Raw genomic sequence first — 20,162 nt, 5'->3', positions numbered from 1 at the left:
TGTCAGCGTCTAGGATGCTATTATTCCTACACATCCTTATGTGACATAAAGCACAGTGAGATCAATTATATTACAGTAAATTCTGACCACTGGATTTTTTTTTTTAAAAAAAAAGCAAGCTCCCAACTAAACTGGTTATAATAAAAATAATTAACTAGTGCTATTTTAAACTCTTACGGGTATGAAATCACACACACACAAACACACACACACACACAAACATACACACACAAAAAAAATGTCATCCTTTTATGTTAAAAAGTGTATTCTCTAACTGAGAACTGAAGGAGTCATATGTTTTTGTTTAAAATGATGTTTTTCAGTAGTAAATCAGGTCTATTTGCCACAGTTTAATGAAATATTTCCATGCATTGCTCATATGCTAAATATTCAATAAATCTTGTTCAGTGTTACAATTCTGTGACATTAATTTTTAATCTATTTCAAATTAAGATACAAGTAAATTTGACAAGTTATTCCCTTAAAGAAAGCTGCAATTTCTTCAATGGTAAAATATAATATCATCTCACATAAACTCTTAATAGTTTTATAAACCTGCAAAGTTATCTTCCTCAATGAGTGTATATACTATGGAACTGGACGTGACTGGTGGGGGAAAAAAAACTTCTTCTAAGACTATAGGGAACCGTTCCCATTCTCTTTAAGATCAGAATTTCTCGGGGAGTCTGGCAGTAGCCAGTGGGTTAAGGGCACTTGGCACAAAGCACAAGGATCCCGGTTCGAGGCCCCTGCTCCCCACCTGCAGGGGAGTCACTTCACAAGCCACAAACAGTGAAGTAGGTCTGCCGGTGTCTATCTTTCTCTCCCCTTCTCTGTCTTCCCCTCCTCTCTCCATTTCTCTCTGTCCTATCCAACAACGAAGACAACAATAATAACTATAATAAAAAAGGGCAACAAAAGGGAATAAATAAATATTTTTAAAAATAAATAAATAAATAAGATCAAAATTTCTCCTACTCCCGAAACCTGTGCTTATCTTTCTTGATTTGTTTTTTTTTCTCTCTGATACCTTCCCCTCTTAGACTGCCTCTGCTGACCCCAACTAAATCAACGTTACCAGTGCTGTCATGCCATGTTCTACTGCTGACTTGTTACTGCAGATTGGTGCCAGAAACACCAAGCCTGACATGTCAACCTCCCAGCTCCTCTAATCTGCTGAGCTCTTTCCTGGCATAAAGGGCTATCTAGTTCCATTTCAGATGACATACTATCTAACAAAGTCACAGATAGTAGCCTCAGGCTAGAGCCTAGGGGGCTAGGTACAGGTGTGTACACACATCCATAAACAAGGGCAAGTATATACCTCAATGTAAAAAGTGTATAATAGCCCTCTGTGATTAGACTTGTACCTAATAAGCCTGGGATCCTACTAGAAGGTCTTAAAGAGGCATGAGAAATGCTCTAATCATATATTCATTGCCTAGGCCTAGACACCCCCCCTCCCCTACCCCCTATTTCACTTCCCTCACTCTATCTACTCAAGTAACTACAGAAGGATGTGAGGGAGAAATATTCTTCCATCTTTTTTAACCTCTTCTGACAGAGCATCAGCATTATTGTTACCCCCTGAAACATTTCAGAAGACACACTATACAACTAGCCAATGATTACACTGGCGAAAGCTGCATACCCAGTAAGGGATAATGACTGTCCCTAAGACAACCTTTGCTAGAATCATCAGACAAGAAAATGCAGAAAAACTGAAGGCTAGCTGGGACCCCACCACAAGCCGGGGTCTGCTTCCTCCCTAACTCGAGAGGCCAGATCTCATAAACAGTGCTGGGTGGGTACAACAAAGGACACTCGGCACTTTAACAGCCAGGAGAAAGTCTAAACTCAACAGATGAAGGAGTGACCGCAGAAGCCGGATAAGGGCACGAGACCGGCTCACTTCACGGTGGCCTCTTTGGCCGCTATGCCCCCCCCATCACCTGGGGTCCTAGACTCCCCCACAGACGCTGCAGGTCGAGACCTCTGGCAGACCCCTCTCTCTGCCATCACTGGCCACACCCACTGGGCATGTCATCATCAGCCCTCTCGTGGGCGCCTTCAGGACCACACCTCGCTGCGAACTAGCAGTGACAGGGGGTGCCCACTCCTCCCTTGGAGGCCGAGTCAGAGGAAGTCCGGCTCTGAGATGAGCGCAGCCTAGAGTGTTCCCAGCTGTGACTACGAACTGTGAGCTGTCTGACAGGAACTCAGAGGCTGCACGGGCTCCTGAGCTAAATAGGAGTAGATCCAGGCCTCACTTTAGATCCCTGTGGTAAACAGATAATTGCATTTATACATCTTCTTCAAGTTTGCTAGCAACTCTCTACCCTAGTTCTACTCTCCACTCTGACATCATCTTCTCTGACAATATTTTCGGTCCACTCCCATCTTAGGTATCAAGCTCAAGCAAAAATCATTAAGACATAGGCTCCTAGGAACATTCCTAAAAGAGAATACCTACATTCCTTCCACCCCAAGCTCCTACTTTCACTTGTTCTATTCCTATTTTATGGTTACTCTTTATTAAACATGTCCTGTTTTCCAGCTTACTGCCTTTCAGCCACTAAGTTCCAGATGCTACCTTAATGTCAACCTGACTTGCCTGGACAGACGACCTCACCAATTTGTCCTGGAACCTCCCCTCCCCAGAGCCCTACCCCACTAAGGAAAGACAGAGACAGTCTGGGGGTGTGGATCCACCTGCCAACACCCATGTCCAGTGGAGAAGCAACTACAGAAGCCACAACTCCCACCTTCTGCTCCCCATAAGGATCCTGGGCCCATACTCCCAGAGGGATAAAAAATAGCGACGTTTCCAAGGGAGGGGATGGGACACAGAACTCTGGTGGTGGGAAATGTATGGAATTAACCCCCTGTTATAATTATATTACTTACAATCTTGTAAATCAATATTAAACCATTAATATAAATAATCAAACAAATAAGTAAATAAAGTGTATGTGCCGGGCTAGCGTGGGGATGCCTCTTCCTGGACACATACTCTCTGGGTTGGAGAGAACGCAACCAGAGCCAGGCTGAGCTGCTACTTACTCAGTTCTTCTTCTTCTAGCGTTTTCCCTTCTTCCGTAGCCAGTCAACAGCGTCAGGTTGAGCCTGATGTCAAGTTTCGAGACCTCTTTTGAATCTGGAGAGGTGGCAGTCGTTGACTATGTGGGTCATAGTCTGTCTGGAGCCGCAGGGGCAGTTCGGGTCGTCTCTGGCTCCCCAGTGATGGAACATAGCAGTGCACCGGCCATGGCCTGTTCGATAGCGATTGAGGAGGGCCCAGTCATAACGTGCCAGGTCAAAGCCGGGTTGACGCTTGCAGGGGTCTGTGATGAGGTGTTTGTTCTTTACCTCAGCTGACTGCCAACTCTGTTTCCAAGAGTCTGGAACAGAGAAGTTCAGTGTAGGCATAGGGGACCAGATTGGGTGACGAGACGTCAAGTGTTGGACAGGGTGGGCGAAGATATCCTTGTATATTGGCAGGTCCGGTCAAGCGTAGACGTGGGAAATGAACTTAGATGATGCCGCATCCCGACGAATATCTGGCGGGGCGATGTTGCTAAGAACTGGCAGCCATGGAACCGGGGTGGAACGGATGGTTCCAGAAATGATCCTCATGGAGGAATATAATTTGGAATCGACCGAGTGGACATGGGGGCTACGGAACCATACTGGGGCACAGTATTCTGCAGTGGAATAGCATAATGCCAGAGAGGATGATGGTGACATGAGGGAGATAACTCACACATCAAACACATGGCGGAAAGGCAATGCAATGTCTTTATTGATCAGAGAGCCAAGGCTTTTAAAGGTCCGACCTGACCCGGAGGTGGCAAGTTGGAAATGGAAATGGCTAGGAAAGGGGCTGAGAAAGGCAAAAAGGGCTGGAAAGGTAGGAACTTCCCTAGCAACTGTTTTGAGGGTTTTAACTAGTGGGATTAATGATGGCCTGTAGGCAGGGAGGGTCGTGAGGGTAGAAAGAAGATAGATCAAAGGAATGGAATGGATGGGGATCTTTCAGGCAAAACAATGATTATGTAGATAGGCCATAGTATCAGGAATGAAGGGTGGAGCAGGGGGAGCTGGCTTAATGTTTTAAGGAATGCCAGGCTCCTGGAGGCAGAAAAATGCAGGATGCTTTGTGAGGCTCCTCACAATTTCCAGACAGGTATGTTAGCAATCTGGCTCTTCTTTTTTTGAATATTTATTTACTTATTTATTTTCCCTTTTGTTGTCTTTGTTGTTTTTTATTGTTGTTGTAGTTATTATTGTTGTTGCTGTTGATGTCATCATTGTTAGATAGGACAGAGAGAAAGGAGAGAGGAGGGGAAGACAGAGACAGAGAGGGAAAGAGGAAGACAGACACCTGCAGATGTGCTTCACCGCCTGTGAAGTGACTCCCCTGCAGGTGGGGAGCCGGGGGCCTCTAACTGGGATCCTTAAGCCGGCCCTTGCACTTTGCGCCACCTGCAACTCCCAGCAACCTGGCTCTTCTATTTCCACCTCTCATTTATTCTTTGCTCGTGTGAATTGAGACCAACACAAAACATATCTCTTTCCATTTCCTTCCTTCCTTCCTTTCTTTCTTTCTTTCTTTTTTAATGATTTTTTTTTTTTTTTTTAACCAGAGCACTGCTCAGCTCTGGCTAGTGATGGTACAAGGGGGTTGAACCTGGGACTTTGGAGCCTCAGGCCTGAGAGTCACTTTGCATGACCATTATGCTGTCTACCCCTGCGCGTCTCTTTCCGTTTTCAGTCTGATATGTAACGCTGAGAGATGAAGGGGAGAGAAGCAAGACCCGCTGAATTCTCTCTACACGACACGGTAAAGTTCAATGACACAAGGTCTATACCGTTCTGCAGGAGAGCTGGTTCAATAGCGAGGGGGCAATGCTACACTGTCTCTCTCCCCAGAGAGCTGGTTCAATAGCGAGGGGGCAATGCTACACTGTCTCTCTCCCCAGAGAGCTGGTTCAATAGCGAGGGGGCAATGCTACACTGTCTCTCTCCCCAGAGAGCTGGTTCAATAGCGAGGGGGCAATGCTACACTGTCTCTCTCCCCAGGAGATGTGTACATTCTCGGAGGCAAACTAGCTAACCACCTACATCAGTCATTCTCCCTAAGGAAGCTCCTCCGTTCAGACTCCATTTTCTCCTACACAATTCATTTCATTAGCCGACTGCAGCTGTAATTAGGAGTGGGAGAATCCAGGCATGTGTTTGGGTTTGAGATGTGTCTTGTGTGATTTTTCAAATACTTTGGGCTTGGCAAAAGCCAAGACACATTCTGTCAAGTTCTTTTTCCCTTCGTTTCTTAAGCCCGTGTGTATTCAAAAGAAATGTGGCCCATCTGATTCTCATTCATTTTCGCTTAACTCAACAAAAAAAGCTGTCTCGGAAGAATTAGAAAATGTCCAAGCAGCAAATACAGCCTCTTTAATGGAAGCCTTATTAGAATTTCTTTCCCTCAACCCTGACACTTCTGGATTCTCCAAATAACTACTCATTTTCCAGTTTTTCTTTCCCTCTCTCTCTCTCTCTCTCTCTCTCTCCTCCCCTCTCTCTCCATGTGTGTGTTACTGTTGCTTGTTGAACCAGAAGGAACCAAACCCTCACTGGTATCTGCATCAAAGTGAAGCCTTTGAGCTGCTTTACAAGAAGCATCAGGTTAAAACTGGAACTTGTGGTAGAGTCCCTCTAAGAAAAAAATATTATTACGTCTGTCAATGTTTCTGTATAGACTTCCAGGTGAAAAGTGAGTTTGAGACTTGAAGACTCCAGCTCTTGATGGCTCTTGATGGGCTCCTTCCTCCATAGTGACAGCGAGACAGTTCATCTTGTTCCTTTTTTGTCTTGGTTGCCAGGAAGCTGAGAAGCAAAGTCTATATTCAATCATAGCAACTATATTGCTGGCTAGTTTCCTTTTTTTTTTTTCCAGTGGACTTGGTTTTCTATTTCTATATTATTAACGTCATAGAGAAACAAAAACTTTTTTTTGTTATTATTATGACTGCCGTCAAAATCTTTGGAGAAAGACAAAGTAATATATACATATACACATATATATATGTGTATATGTATATATATATTAAGTTAGTCATGGTGATTATCTGTAAAATAGTTTCATCTAATATTCAGGGGTTTTATTTACTTCTTTGATTTCCGTGCTTTGAAGTTACAGTTTTTTCATGCAGATGCAGACAGACTGGGGTTGGGGGAGGGAGAGACACTGGCACCAGAATCTTCTCCAGTGCCCAGGTGCTTCCCATGTGGTGCCAGGGATTGACCTGGTTGCTCCTCAGCTTCCTGGCAACCAAGACAAAAAAGGAACAAGATGAACTGTCTCGCTGTCACTATGGAGGAAGGAGCCCATCAAGAGCCATCAAGAGCTGGAGTCTTCAAGTCTCAAACTCACTTTTCACCTGGAAGTCTATACAGAAACATTGACAGACGTAATAATAATTTTTTTCTTAGAGCAACATGGCAAGGCAGACATGGCAAGGCATGCACTTACCTTGTGACCGACCTCTCCTTTCAGAGAGCAGAACAATTTGTCCTTCACTGTCATTCAGCCAGTGTCCAGATGCTCATGAATTGGATGAGGAGCAAATGCCATTCAAATAAATAAATTCAGAAACCCATAAGACAGCCCCGGGCCTTGGCTTTCTGGACAGTACTGGAGTCAACACCCAGCTCCATTCAACCCTGAACTGCAGGCACTCAGATTCCTCTGAACTTCCGTTTCTTCACCTGTCGGAATTTAACCTCTACAGTTGGAAGGTTTGCTCAGGGATTAATTCAGAGATGCTTACCCTTGCTGACCCCCTTTCTTTAACTTAGGTGTCCTCCTACTTGGAAAAATCTGAGCTTCAAACAAGCCACCAGTCACTAGCTGCACTGCTGGCGAGCCAAGAGGAGGATATGAGTAGACTGTCAGCAATGTGCATGGATTCAGAACCACAGATTTGGGACAATGAGATTTTAAAAAATATCTATGTTGGATAGAGACAGAAAGAAGGTGGAGATAGATAGATAGACAGACAGATAGATGATAGATAGATAGAGAGATAGACAGATAGATGATAGATAGATAGATATGGGTACCTGAACACAGCTTGATAATTTAAGGTGCTTCCTCCCTTGCAGGTGGGAAATGAGGACTTAAACCCAGGTTCTCATGCACTGTAATGTGTTCACTCAACTGGGTACACCACCACCCAGTCCCAGAAAATAAGATTTAAAGAGAGAGAGAGAGAATCCAAGCCAAAGACAGATGATTGCAATAGTCCTTACTTGACAATGGTCCAATCACAGAGTCCAACAGTTTTTATAAGATTCTGCCCAATTACAGAATGTAACACATGAGAGAGAGAAAAAATAAGTAAGCTTTCTAAATTGCTCTAGAGTTGTTGGCAGGATGACAGATGTGAAGAAACACGACTTTTCTCTCCCCACTACTGTGCACAACAAGGGCAGTTCTACAAGGAGCTTTTCTTTCACTGTGAACCCTTTTTTATATTTAAAGTAAAATTTTTATTAGTGGTTTAATAGTTATTTAAAAGATGATCAGGAAACATTATGCAGAACTTGGACTGGAGTTGGTGTATTGCACTAAAGTAAAAGCCTCTGGGGTTGGGTGGGGGGAGGGTTGAGGTCCTGGAACAGGATGGCAGAGGACCTAGTGGGGGTTGAATTATTATGTGGAAAACTGGGAAATGTTACGCATGTACAAACTATTGTATTTACTGTCAACTGTAAAACATTAATCCCCCAATAAAAAATAAAATAAAACAGAAAAAAATTATAACATTAGAAAAAATAAAAGATTATTGGAGGGGACTATTGGGGTGGTGGCACACCTGACTGAGTGCACATGTTACAATGAATAAGGACCCAGGTTCGAGCCCCCGATTCCCACCTACAAGGGGAAAGCTCTGCAAGTGGTGAAGCAGGGCTGCAGGTGTCTCTCTGTCTCTCTTCCTCTCTATCACCCCTTCTTGATTTCTGGCTATCTCTATCCAATAAATAAATAAATAAAGACAATAAAACACTTTTTAAATATTATCAGATAATAGGGGTATAGTTCCAACTCATTCCTAGCACAAAGTTCAGGGCCCCCCACTGCACCCCCAGCAGTGGCCATCAGAGTTCTCCCAAAGTCTTAGAGATAGGCTCCCTCTCCATAGTAGTCAATGCTGTTTGCAATTCCTCAGGACCAGTTTTGTGACTATTTGGTTAATATCTTTCTCCTGACAAGAGAGTTTGGAAACTTCCTGTGGGGAAGATTACATTTATCTCTGTTTGCCATTTGCAGCCTGGCACTGAACTAGATACATAACTGATGCCCCTAAACACAGTCGTAGGAAAGAATTCAAAACACACACACACACACACACACACACACACACACACACACACACACACACACACACACACACCTAGTACTTACATTGTTGCATCGATCATTGAGTGGGCAGATGGTTGACACACAGACCAATGTAAACTCCCCTGTTTGTATTTCAGGCCTATTATGGCTAAAACATGATGTTTGCCAACTAGAAGGGAAGAAGTTCAAAATGGTAAACAGAATATTCTCACAGAGTTCAATGAGGACTTGACAAACAACACAGAGCCAAAGTAAATTTTTTAAAGTATACTCCAGCAAGAGAGTACTGAGTATAGCCTTTCAAGAATTTTCCCAGTCATCAAGATAAAAAAAGAGAAAAAATCTTTAATGGCTGGAACTGTAAGGGGCTGGGCAGAAGCAAACCTGGTTAAGAGCACACAGGACCTGCACAAGGACCAGGGTTCGAGCCCCAGGCCCTCCACCTGCAGGGGGGATGCTTCACAAGAAGTGAAGCAGGTCTGACGGTGGCTCTCTTTCTCTCTCCCTCTCCTTTATTTTTTTTAAATTATCTTTACTTATTGGATAGAGACAACCAGAAGTTGGGAAGAAAGGGGAAAGTACAGAGGGAGAGACAGAGAGAGAGAGAGAAAAAAAAACCTACAGCCCTGCTTCACCACTTGCAAAGCTTTCCCCCTGCAGGTGGGGACCAAGGGCTTGAACCTGGGTCCTTGCACATTGAAACATGTGCGCTCAACCAGGTGTGCCAGCACCCACAAGCCCCTTCTCTATCTCCCCCTTCTCTCTCAATTTCTGTTTGTCTTAGCAAATAAAATGGGGGGGGGGGAAGAGCACCAGGAGCTAAGGATTCATAGTGCAAGCACCAAGCCCTGAAGACAAAAAAAAATTATTAAAAATGTAATTTAATTAAAAAATAAAGAACCTTAATTCACTATCTCTTCTTCTCAAATGGCTCCATCCTTTTGTCTTGTAGTTCTTTTTTATTATTTCTTTATTGGGGGAATTAATGTTTTACAGTCAACAGAGGACCAAAGCAACTGGGGAATATATTTACATATGCTGACAGCTTCTGAGAACTGGGAGAGCACAGCAATCACAGGGAAAAAGAACAAGATTTAGTGTTATATTAAGATGACACCAACATCACTCCACAAGGGCTTTTGTCTAACCGGACAACAGATTCATTTAAGGATCAGAAGTACTGCACAAGCACAACTTCCAGTGAAACTGCAAGGAAGGAGAGTTAAGAAGACCACATGTCCCAGAACTGAGAGTTCCAATTTCATGGGATTCCTCCCCCCCCCCCCCCACTCCACTTCTTAGCTTGAGAAATCATAACTGAGCTCATGCAAACAAACTCAAAAATGAATTCCTCCACTTAGATTCACTCTGCCACTTTTGAACCGTAAGGGACTTGTCCAAGGCCCTCTTTTGTGTTACAGGGAAAGAGCCTGCAGACATAGCGCATGAAGGATCTCAGTTTGTGTGTGTAGAGAAGCTACGGGCCAGTTTTTCAGGACTCCCCTGCCTACCTGACTCTGAGACTATCCAAATCCAAGCAACAAACCTCCGCTTCCCTGAGCTAGGATGGCAAACAGGGCTGCCAGACTGAAGCTGTGCGGTCAAAGCCGGTGTTACAGCTACACACTCTGCGCCCATAGTCTATTCCTTGTCAGTGGTTTTATCTCTTAGGCATTCCTGAGAAACTCTGGAAATGGTGCCAACCTCCAGGCAGGGAGTGCCTTGGTACTTTCTACCCTTCCTTACGTACCGGCTGGTGGCAGGTCATCTGAACTCAACTTGTCACAGTCATCATAAGTAAGCACCTGACTTGAGCATTTGGGCAGGTTCTTGGAATCCGCACATTCTCGGTAGGGATGCCGCTGTCAAGGGGTCTTCTCTGGCTCTCAGTAGGACAGCCACATAGGGGCACAGTATGTGAAATGAAAGTCAGAAAGAACGGTTAGCATCCTAGGTTGAAATGAATTCCCTGGTGTTAAGAAAGAATTTCTAAATGGGTCCTTTATGATCATTAAATGAGAGCCTTCAAAAAGCAAAGTGCTGATTTAAAATAAAAGTCCATATAAATAGGTGATTATATTCTCAATGGGATACTAGTATGTTATTAAAAATATGAGGTGCCAGGAGTCTGGCGGTAGTGCAGTGGGTTACGCACAAGTGCTGCAAAGCGCAAGGACTGGCATAAGGACCCCGGTTCAAGCCCCCGGCTCCCCACCTGCAGGGGAGTCACTTCACAGGCTGTGAAGCAGGTCTGCAGGTGTCTGTCTTTCTCTCCCCCTCTCTGTCTCCCCCTCCTCTCTCCCAATTTTTCCCTGACCTACCCAACAACAATGACATCAACAATAACAACTACAACAACAACAATGAAAAACAACAAGGGCAACAAAAGGGAAAATAAATATTAAAAAAATAAAAAGGGAAAAATATATATATGAAATGCCTTTTGGATGGTTAGAACTAGAGATGATCAGACTAAGTAAAACCAGTAAAGAAGTGAAAGATAATTAACTGGATGAAATCACTCATGTGGAATATACAGAGCTAAGGAAAAAAAAAATCTATTGGACTAAGTGGGGGTAGGTAGCATCATACAAACAGACTCTTATGCCTGAGGCTCCAAAGTCCCAGGTTCAATCTCCCACACCACCATAAAACAGAGCTGAGCAGTACTCTGGTAAAAAAAAAAAAAAATCTATTAGACTTCATGAAAACTATGGTGATTATTGGAAGGAACGGGGATAGGGAAGAGGTTGAGGGATACATTTTTTGTATGACGGCACTGGAATTTTTGAGGTAGGTGTAATACAATAGTTTGCAGCGAGTCAATAAATGCAACAAGCAAGTAGAAAGACCTAAAAAGACACCTTAAAGTACCTAATGAAATAGCTAGCTTTTTTCAAAATGGACCAAGCTTTCTAGCTGTTTTCAAAATGGACACTCCAAATATCATCTCTATTCTTACCTTTAGGTTCCTGATTATTAAACAATTCGCTGTACTTGATATCCTTTTTTGAATTTTTTATATTTATTTATTTATTTTCCCTTTTGTTGCCCTTGTGTTTTTTCACTGTTGTGGTGGTCATTGTTGTTATTGATGTCGTCGTCGTTAGATAGGACAGAGAGAAATGGAGAGAGGAGTGAAAGACAGAGGGGGAGAGAAAGACAGACACCTGCAGACCTGCTACACTACTTATGAAGCGACTCCCCTACAAGTGGGGAGCCGGGGCTCGAACCAGGATCCTTACTCCCGCCCTTGTGCTTCTCGTCATGTGTGTTTAACCTGCTGTGCTACCGCCCAGTTCCCTCTGCTTTATATCTTAATGCTTTTCAGCTACCAAGCTGCAGATGCTAACATGACGCCAACCTGCCTTTTCTGGGCAGACGACCTCACCCATGTGTCCTGGAACCTCCCTTCCTCAGAGCCCATCCCCAATAGGGAAAGATAGAAACAGGCAGGGGGGATGGATCCACCAGCCAACACCCATGTCCAGTGGAGAAGCAATTACAGAAGCCAGAACTCCCACCTTCTGCTCCTCATAATGATCCTGGGTGCGTACTCCCAGAGGGATAAAGAATAGAGTGCTTCCAATGGTGTAAGTGGGATATGGAGCTCTGGTGGAATTGAACCCTCTTATCCTACGGTCTTTTTGATTATTACTAAATCAATAATAATAATTAAAAAGGCACTTAGCCTCTGGAGTCATCAGTAAGAATACAGCTACCTTAGGGAACTGCTATGAGAACAGAGAAAGTCGCCCAACATGTACCGAGTGCCGGGCCCGGGCACAGGAGATGGTGCTCCACTCATCTCAGCTCTTATAAGGACCACCACATCCTCTCTCTTTTTAAGGAATATTCTTACTTATTTATTATTCAATAGAGACAAAGAGAAATTGAGAAAAATAAAAGGGGGAATATACAGGAAAGGAACAGAGAGAGACCTGCAGACCTGCTTCACCACTCGTGAAGTTTCCCCCCTGCAGGTGGGGGTGGGGGCTTGAACCTGAGTCTTAAGCGTACTGAAATGGGAGAGCTTAACCAGCTGAGCCACCACCTGGCCCTTCCCCACATCCTCGATCAGTGCAGATGCAAAAAAAGGATGGAGTACATCCCATTTTAAACTGGTTCTTTCCTAGAAGTCCAATACAAAAGAAGAGGAGGAGGAGGAGGAGGAGGAGGAGGAGGAGGAGAGAGGAGGAAGAGAAGAAGGAGGAGGAGGAGGAAGAAAAAAAAACAACACATGAGATGACCCAACCTGTTAGTTATCAGACGTGGCTTTGCTAATTATTGTCAGAGCTCAGAGCCGTTGTTCAAGCCAGCCCGGCCTCAGCCCAGCTCAAGCTGCATCTCCCAGTGAAGTCAGAGTGCTGGACTTACTCTGTCTATTGACACAGAGAGCCTGTGAGTCACAAATTCAACAGGATGACTTTGCTGCAGTGTGATTGACTGGAAAATATTTCCTCACCCGAATTTTTTTTTTTTTTTGCAAGCAAATGGACATGCTTTATTTTTGCAGCATGAAGTGCAGGCTGTTTATTTATTTGACATTGGCCTCTCCAAGTCCCCAGCTGCTCAAGGGAGGGTTTGCAGTGTTCACGATTATGCAGTGACATATATTTCTTTATCCCCTCCCCCCCACCCCGTCCCTTTACTCCCTTCCTGTCCACTGTTATATCTAAAGCAAACAGTCCCAGTACAATAGTTAAGATTGCACTTGAATTTGGTGTTTACTTGACATTTACACACTGACTATGCTGAACAGCTCAGTCATTCCAGAACAGGGGCTCGGCCAACGAGCACTGCCTTTGACTTAGCCTCAACCTCAGGCAACACAAAATTCTCAAACAGCTAGAAGGGGACTTGCAAAGTGGCTTCTGCTGCTATGATTTCACTCCGATGTCTGGACTGACATGCGCTAAGGTCAGGAGGTCGGTTCCCCTGTACCTCCAGCCTTCCCGGAGTGCCCTGTCTATGCCACACAGGCAGCATCGCCCTGCTGACAAAGGAATAACCCTTCTCTAGTCATGGGGGGAGATTTAGAGGTCCTCAGTGGAGGCCTGAAACCCAAATCCAGCATAATGGTTTTGTTATTATTATTATTATTTATTTATTTTTAATTTATTTTTTCCTTTTGTTGCCCTTGGTGTTTTATTTTTAATTGTTGTAGTAGTTGTTATTATTGTGGTTGTTGATGTCGTCGTTGTTGGATAGGACAGAGAGAAATGGAGAGAGGAGGGGAAGACAGAGAGGGGGAGAGAAAGATAGACACCTGCAGACCTGCTTCACCACCTGTGAAGTGACTCCCCTGCAGGTGGGGAGCCGGGGGCTCGAACCCCGATCCTTATGCTGGTCTTTGCGCTTCATGCCACGTTCGCTTAACCTATTGTGCTACTGCCCGACCTATTATCATTATTATTATCATTATCATTGTCATTGTCATTATCATTATTATTATTTATTGGATAGAGACAGAGAAACTGAGAGAGGAGGAGAGATAGACAGGAAGAGAGACAGAAAGCCACCTGCAGCCCTATTTCACCACTCGTGAAGCTTTCCCTGCAGGTGGGGGAGCCAGAAGCTTGACTCTACATCCTCATACACTGTAACATGTGCCCTCAGCCAGGTGCACCACCACCTGGTCCAGTATAATGTTTTCCCCTGTACATAGTTGTGAGAAAACTTTATATATTAACATATAAAGTCAGCACAGTAAAAGATTAGCAATAACACCAAATCATAAAGTAGGATTACAGTCAAATGCAAGAATAGAGATTATATGAATGTGATCTCTCTCAGAACACATGCTACCCATACGAATTCTGGGTGTCACAACTGTCTGCACATAACTGAAACAAAATAAAGGAAAACATAGCTGGGGGGGAGGTGGAGGGGAGGTAGGGAGGCGGGTTACTATCCTACACTTCCTCCCTGTATTTATTCCACTGAATTAATTGATTTTATTGTCATCACTGTGGCTGGACTTCACTGCTCTAGGCTAACCTCTTCAGATGTAGATGATAGATAGATAGATAGATAGATAGATAGATAGATAGATAGATAGATAGATAGGGAAAGACGCCAAGTCCTGAAGTTTCCTCGTGTGGCACTGTCACAGGTGAGCTGTCCTGCTACCTCTTCACTTCTCTGTTTAACTCCAGCTTACACACTGGCAAGTCTCATCCTAAAAGAAATCTGATACAGTCCTCAGGGCTACAACTTCTCAGGACTTCACTGATTTGATTAATTTCATGTCTAATTCATCTACTTTCTCCTCTGTGTAGTGGAATTAATAATACCCCTGCATAACGACGATGGTGGGTACATCACAAGCCTTGTACTAGGACACGTTCTGGTTCTCGGAAGGTGCCCTGAGGGGGCCGGACGGTAGTTCCCAGTGGAGTTCACATGTTCCAATGCTCCAGGGCCCAGGTTCAAGCCCCTGGTCCCCACCCGCAGGCAAGAAGCTTCACGTGTACTAAACAAGTGCTGTAGCGTGCTCTCCCTGTCTCCCCCTATTTTTGTGTCTATCCAATAAGTGAATAAATAAAATATGTAAATCAACAAAAGGAGAAGGAGGGGGAGGACAAGAAGAAAAGGAGGAAGAGGAAGAAGAAGGAGTCCTGGAAACATTAGTTCTCTGCACACACACTCCCCCTTCCCCCGAAATCCATGCTTCTGCTTCAGAAGAGCAAGAGTTCAGGGAGGACAGGTTATGGGCTTAGTCCATGTAGTCGGCTGCAGGAGACTGGGACTAGCAAGTCAAGACCTTTTCTAGTCCTCCATGAACCAGCGTGAGGCTCTGGCAGCCACCTCTGTTCCCTGGGCCTCTGGCTCCCTACCCACAAGGTAAAAGCCTACAACTACCTGCTTTTTTTTTTTGGTTGAGTGATGTCTTTTTTTTTTTTTTTTAATTTTTTACAAAAAGGAAACATTGACAAAACCATAGGATAAGAGGGGTATAACTCCACACAATTCCCAGCACCAGAACTCTACATCCTATCCCCTCCCCTGATAGCTTCCCTGTTCTTTATCCTTCTGGGAGGATGGACCCAGGGTCATTGTGGGATGCAGAAGGTGGAAGGTCTGGCTTCTGTAACTGCTTCCCTGCTGAACATGGGTGTTGACAGGTGGATCCATACTCCCAGCCTGTCTCTCTCTTTCCCTAGTGGGGCAGGGCTCTGGGGAAGCGGGGCTCCAGGACACATTGGTGGGGTTGTCTGTCCAGGGAAGTCTGGTCAGCATCATGGTAGCATCTGGAACCTGGTGGCTGAAAAGAGAGTTAACATACAAAGCCAACAAATTGTTGACTAATCATGAACTTAAAGGCTGGAATAGTACAGATGAAGAGTTGGGGGTTCTCCATTTTGTAGCTAGTAGGCATATTTTAGTTATATTCCAAAGGGCCTGTGGATATACCAGTTTTTTTTTTTTTTTTCTTTCCCTACAACTACCTTCTAACAGTGTGCACATTACACAGCTTTCAAGTCTGGACAGTCCCCACACCTTCCAAGTCTGAGGAAATCCAAGAAAATTGTCATAAATGTTGACCAGGGAGTCAGGTGCTAGAATCCTGGTTCGGAACCCTCAGCTCCCCACATGCAGGGGAGTCGCTTCATATGCGGTGAAGCAGGTCTGCAGGTGTCTGTCTTTCTCTCCCCCTCTCTGTCTTCCCTTCATCTCTCCATTTCTCTCTGTCCTATCCAACAACAGCTATAACAACTATAACAAGGGCAACAAATTGGGAAAAATGGCCTCGAGAAGCAGTGGGTTTGTAGTGCAGGCACCAAGGCCCAGCGATAACACTGAAGGCAAAAAAAAAAAAAACAGAGCTGAGCAGTGCTCTGGGGGGAAAAAAAAAAAAGGCATAATACTACTTGGTGCTGTGTAGCACATAAGGGAAGCAAAATTTTGATAGATTCCTCATTGGGCTATAAATTGATAGGAATATCAATTTTTTTTTTTACAAACAATTTGATAATGGTTGACAATGTTGCCCTCTTTAATCAGCTTCTATGAACTGAACCGAGGGAAATAAATAAGTATACCTAAGTGCCAAAAGCTGAGAACAACCTGAATACCAATCAAAAATGGATTCAGGTCAGGAGAGATAGCATAACAGTCATGCAAAAGATGTTCACAAAGCAGGAAGCCCCACATTCAGTCCCTGGCACCACCGTCAACCAGAGTTGAGCAGTGCTCTGGTTTAAAAATAATAACAATAGTGGGGGCTGGTGCAGGGATCCCAGTTCGAGCCCCCAGCTCCCCACCTGCAGAGGAGTCGCTTCACAAGCAGTGAAGCAGATCTGCAGGTGTCTGTCTTTCCCCCTCTCTGTCTTCCCCTCCTCTCTCCATTTCACTCTGTCCTATCCAACAACAGCAACAGCAATACCAGTAACAATGGAAACAGGGATGGCCACCAGGAGCAGTGGATTTGTGGTGCAGGCACTGAGCCCCAGAGATAACCCTGGAGGCAAACTAATAATAATAACAATAACAACAATAACAACAACAGTGTGGAGGAAGATAGTGTAATGGCTATGTAAACAGACTTTAATGCCTGAGGCTCCCAGGTCCCAAATTCAATCCCCCAACACACCATAAGCCAGAGTTGAGCCATGCTCTGGGGGGAACAAAAAGGCTCTAATAGTGACACGAGGAAATACCATGTATATATAATCTAGTGTATATCTAAGCACAAACAGGACTATATCCTGTGGAACACTACTAAGGAAAAATAGAACAGCAAACAGACAATGTCCAAATCATAATCTATGTTTTTGTTTTGTTTTTTGGGTGTTTTTTTTTTTTTTTTTTTTTTGCTTCCTGGGTTATTGCTGGGACTCAGTGCCTGCACCATGAATCCACTGCTCCTGGAAGCCATTTTCCCCCCTTTTTTCTTGCCCTTGTTGTAGCCTTGTTGTGGTTATTATTGTTGTTATTGCTGTCATTGTTTGTTGGATAGGACAGAGAGAAATGTAGAGAGGAGGGGAAGACAGAGAGGGGGAGAGAAAGACAGACACCTGCAGACTTGCTTCACCGCCTGTGAAGCGACTCCTCTGCAGGTGGGGAGCCAGGGAATCGAACCGGGATCCTTATCCCAGCCCTTGCACTTTGTGCCACATGTGCTTAACCCGCTGTGCTACCACCCAACTCCCCGTCTCTGATGTTTTTATATTTATTTTATTATTTTAACCAGAGCACTGCTTAACTCTGGCTTATGGTGGTACAGGGGATTGAACCTGGGTCTTTGGAGCCTCAGGCATGAGAGTCTCTTTGCATAACTATTATGTTAACTACCCCCACCCTTTTTATCTTTATTTATTTATTGGATAGAGACAGCTAGAAATTGAGAAGGGGAAGACAGAGAGGGAGAGAGAGACAGAGAGAGACCTGCAGACCTGCTTCATCATTCATGAAGCTTTCCCCCTGCAGGTGGGGACCAGGGCCTGAACTTGGGTCCTTGTGCACTGTAATGTGTGCATCTAACCAGGTGTGCCACCACCTGGCCCCTCATGATCTATGTTTTAATCACTAAATTTTAAGCAGCTTGGGAAGTGGGATCAAGATTCAGGTCACGTGCACTGGTTATCTCTAAATGCACAAGCCTTAGTTCCAACTTGTCTTTTGATAGGCAAACAAAAGACCTATAAGAATACTACAGGGCTGAGGAGACAGCATAAACATTCTGCAAAAGACTCAGACCCTGAGGTTCTGAGGTCTCATGTTTAACCCTCTGCACCACCATAAACCAGAGCTGAGCAGTGCTCTGGTAAAAAAAAAAAAAAAAAAAAAAAAAATTGTCAGGAAATTGTGAGCATTGGTTGAGCTCTGCAGGCCTCACAAAGCACCCTGCATTCCTGTTACTATGGCCTATCTACATAATCACTGTTTTGCCTGAAAGATCCCCACCCATTCCGTTCCTTTGATCTATCTTCTTTCTACCCTCACGACCCTCCCTGCCTATAGGCTATCATTAATCCCACCAGTTAAAACCCTCAAAACAGTTGCTAAGGAAGTTCCTACCTTCCCAGCCCCTTTTTGCCTTTCTCAGCCCCTTTCCTAGCCATTTCCATTTCCGACTTGCCACTTCCGGGTCGGGTCGGACCTTTAAAAGCCTTGGCTTTACTTAACAACAAAGAAAGCTATGACATGATCATAATGGCAGATGACCTACTAGTGTCAAGACCTCACCCTGTTTATCCCAAAACCCACCTCCTGTTTTTCCAAAACAAAACAAAAACAATGTCCAAGGCCTTCCCTCTACCACACAAGTATCTCTTTAAAAAAAAAAAAAAATTAATAGGGGCCAGGTGGTGGCGCACCTGGTTGAGCGTACATGTTACAATGTGTAAGGACCCAGGTTTGAGCCCCCAGTCCCTACCTTCAGGGGGAAAGCTTCACAAGTGGTGAAGCAATGCAGGTGTCTCTCTGTCTCTCACCCTCTCTATCCCTCCCTTCCCTCTCGATTTCTGACTGTCTCTATCCAATAAGTAAATAAAGATAATAAACAAATTTTTAAAAAGTTAATAAAGGTGGGGGAATGCAGCCTGGGAAAGGGTACTAAGAGGTGTGCCCAGGACTTACAGGCACGAGGCCCCAAATTCAACCCACAGTATGACGTGTACCAGAATGAGACTCTGGTCTTTTCTTTCTTCTCTATCACTTATAAGTCTGTTGTTGTCGTTGTTTAACTGTTTGTGTTGTTTTGTTTTACCAGAGCACTGATGAGCTCTTAGCTTATGGTGGTGCTGGGGACTGAGCCTGGGACTTTAGAGCCTCAAGATTGAGAGTTTCTTTGCATAACCATAGTGCTATCTCCCTGGCCCCAGACACATCTTTATAAAAGAAAAAGAAAGAGAGAGAGGAAGAAAGAAAGAAAGTGAAATACTGGAGCTTCAGAGTTAAATGATTCTTCCTCACTCATTGTATTCCTGCTTCAATAAATGAATCTTGCCCTTAAAAGGGGCGGGGGCGGGGGGGGGGGCTAGGGAGCTAGCATAATGGTTATGCAAATGCCTTAAAAGCCTGAAGTTCTGAGAGCTCAGGTTCAATCCCCAGCACCACCATAAACCAGAACCGAGCAGCGTTCTGGTCTCTTTCTCTCAGTATCTTTCCCTCTCTGTCTACTCTTTCTCATTAAACATAAAATAAATGAAAAAATATTTTTTAAAAGCTGCTATTTTCTCTCTCATTAAAATAAAATCAACAGAATTTTTTTTTTCAGAGATAAAGAAAGAAAGGCAAAGGCAGAGGAGATAACATAATGGTTATGCAGAGACTCTACTGCCTGAGGCTCCCAAGTCCCAGGTTCAATCCCCAAGACTACCTAAGCCAGAGCTGAGCAGGACTGGGAGTGGGGGTGGGGGAAGGAGAAGATAAGGAAAAAGAAAATATTTGTCACGTCCATCAGGAACGTCATTACAAGCCCTCCTGTGGCCTCTCCAGGAGCTGGTCCTCACTGTAGAGCAGCCATGGTAGGGACACCCCCCTCTCTGAAGGGAGGCTGGTCAGCCCGCTCTGCCCCTCCAGGAAGACAGAGAGGGAGAGAGAAAAACAGACACATGCAGACCTGTTTCACAGCTTATGAAGCGACTCCCCTGGTGGGGAGCCGGGGGCTCGAACTGGGATACTCACGCCTGTCCTTGCGCTTCACACCACGTGCGCTTAACCCATTGTGCTACCGCCTGACTCCCGATAATGACCATCTTTTTAAAAAATATTTTATTTATTTATTAATGAGAAAGATAGGAGGAGAGAG

This window comes from Erinaceus europaeus, chromosome 10 (assembly GCF_950295315.1).
Source record: "Erinaceus europaeus chromosome 10, mEriEur2.1, whole genome shotgun sequence".
NCBI classification, from domain to species: domain Eukaryota; kingdom Metazoa; phylum Chordata; class Mammalia; order Eulipotyphla; family Erinaceidae; genus Erinaceus; species Erinaceus europaeus.
This window is presented reverse-complemented; position numbering follows the sequence as displayed.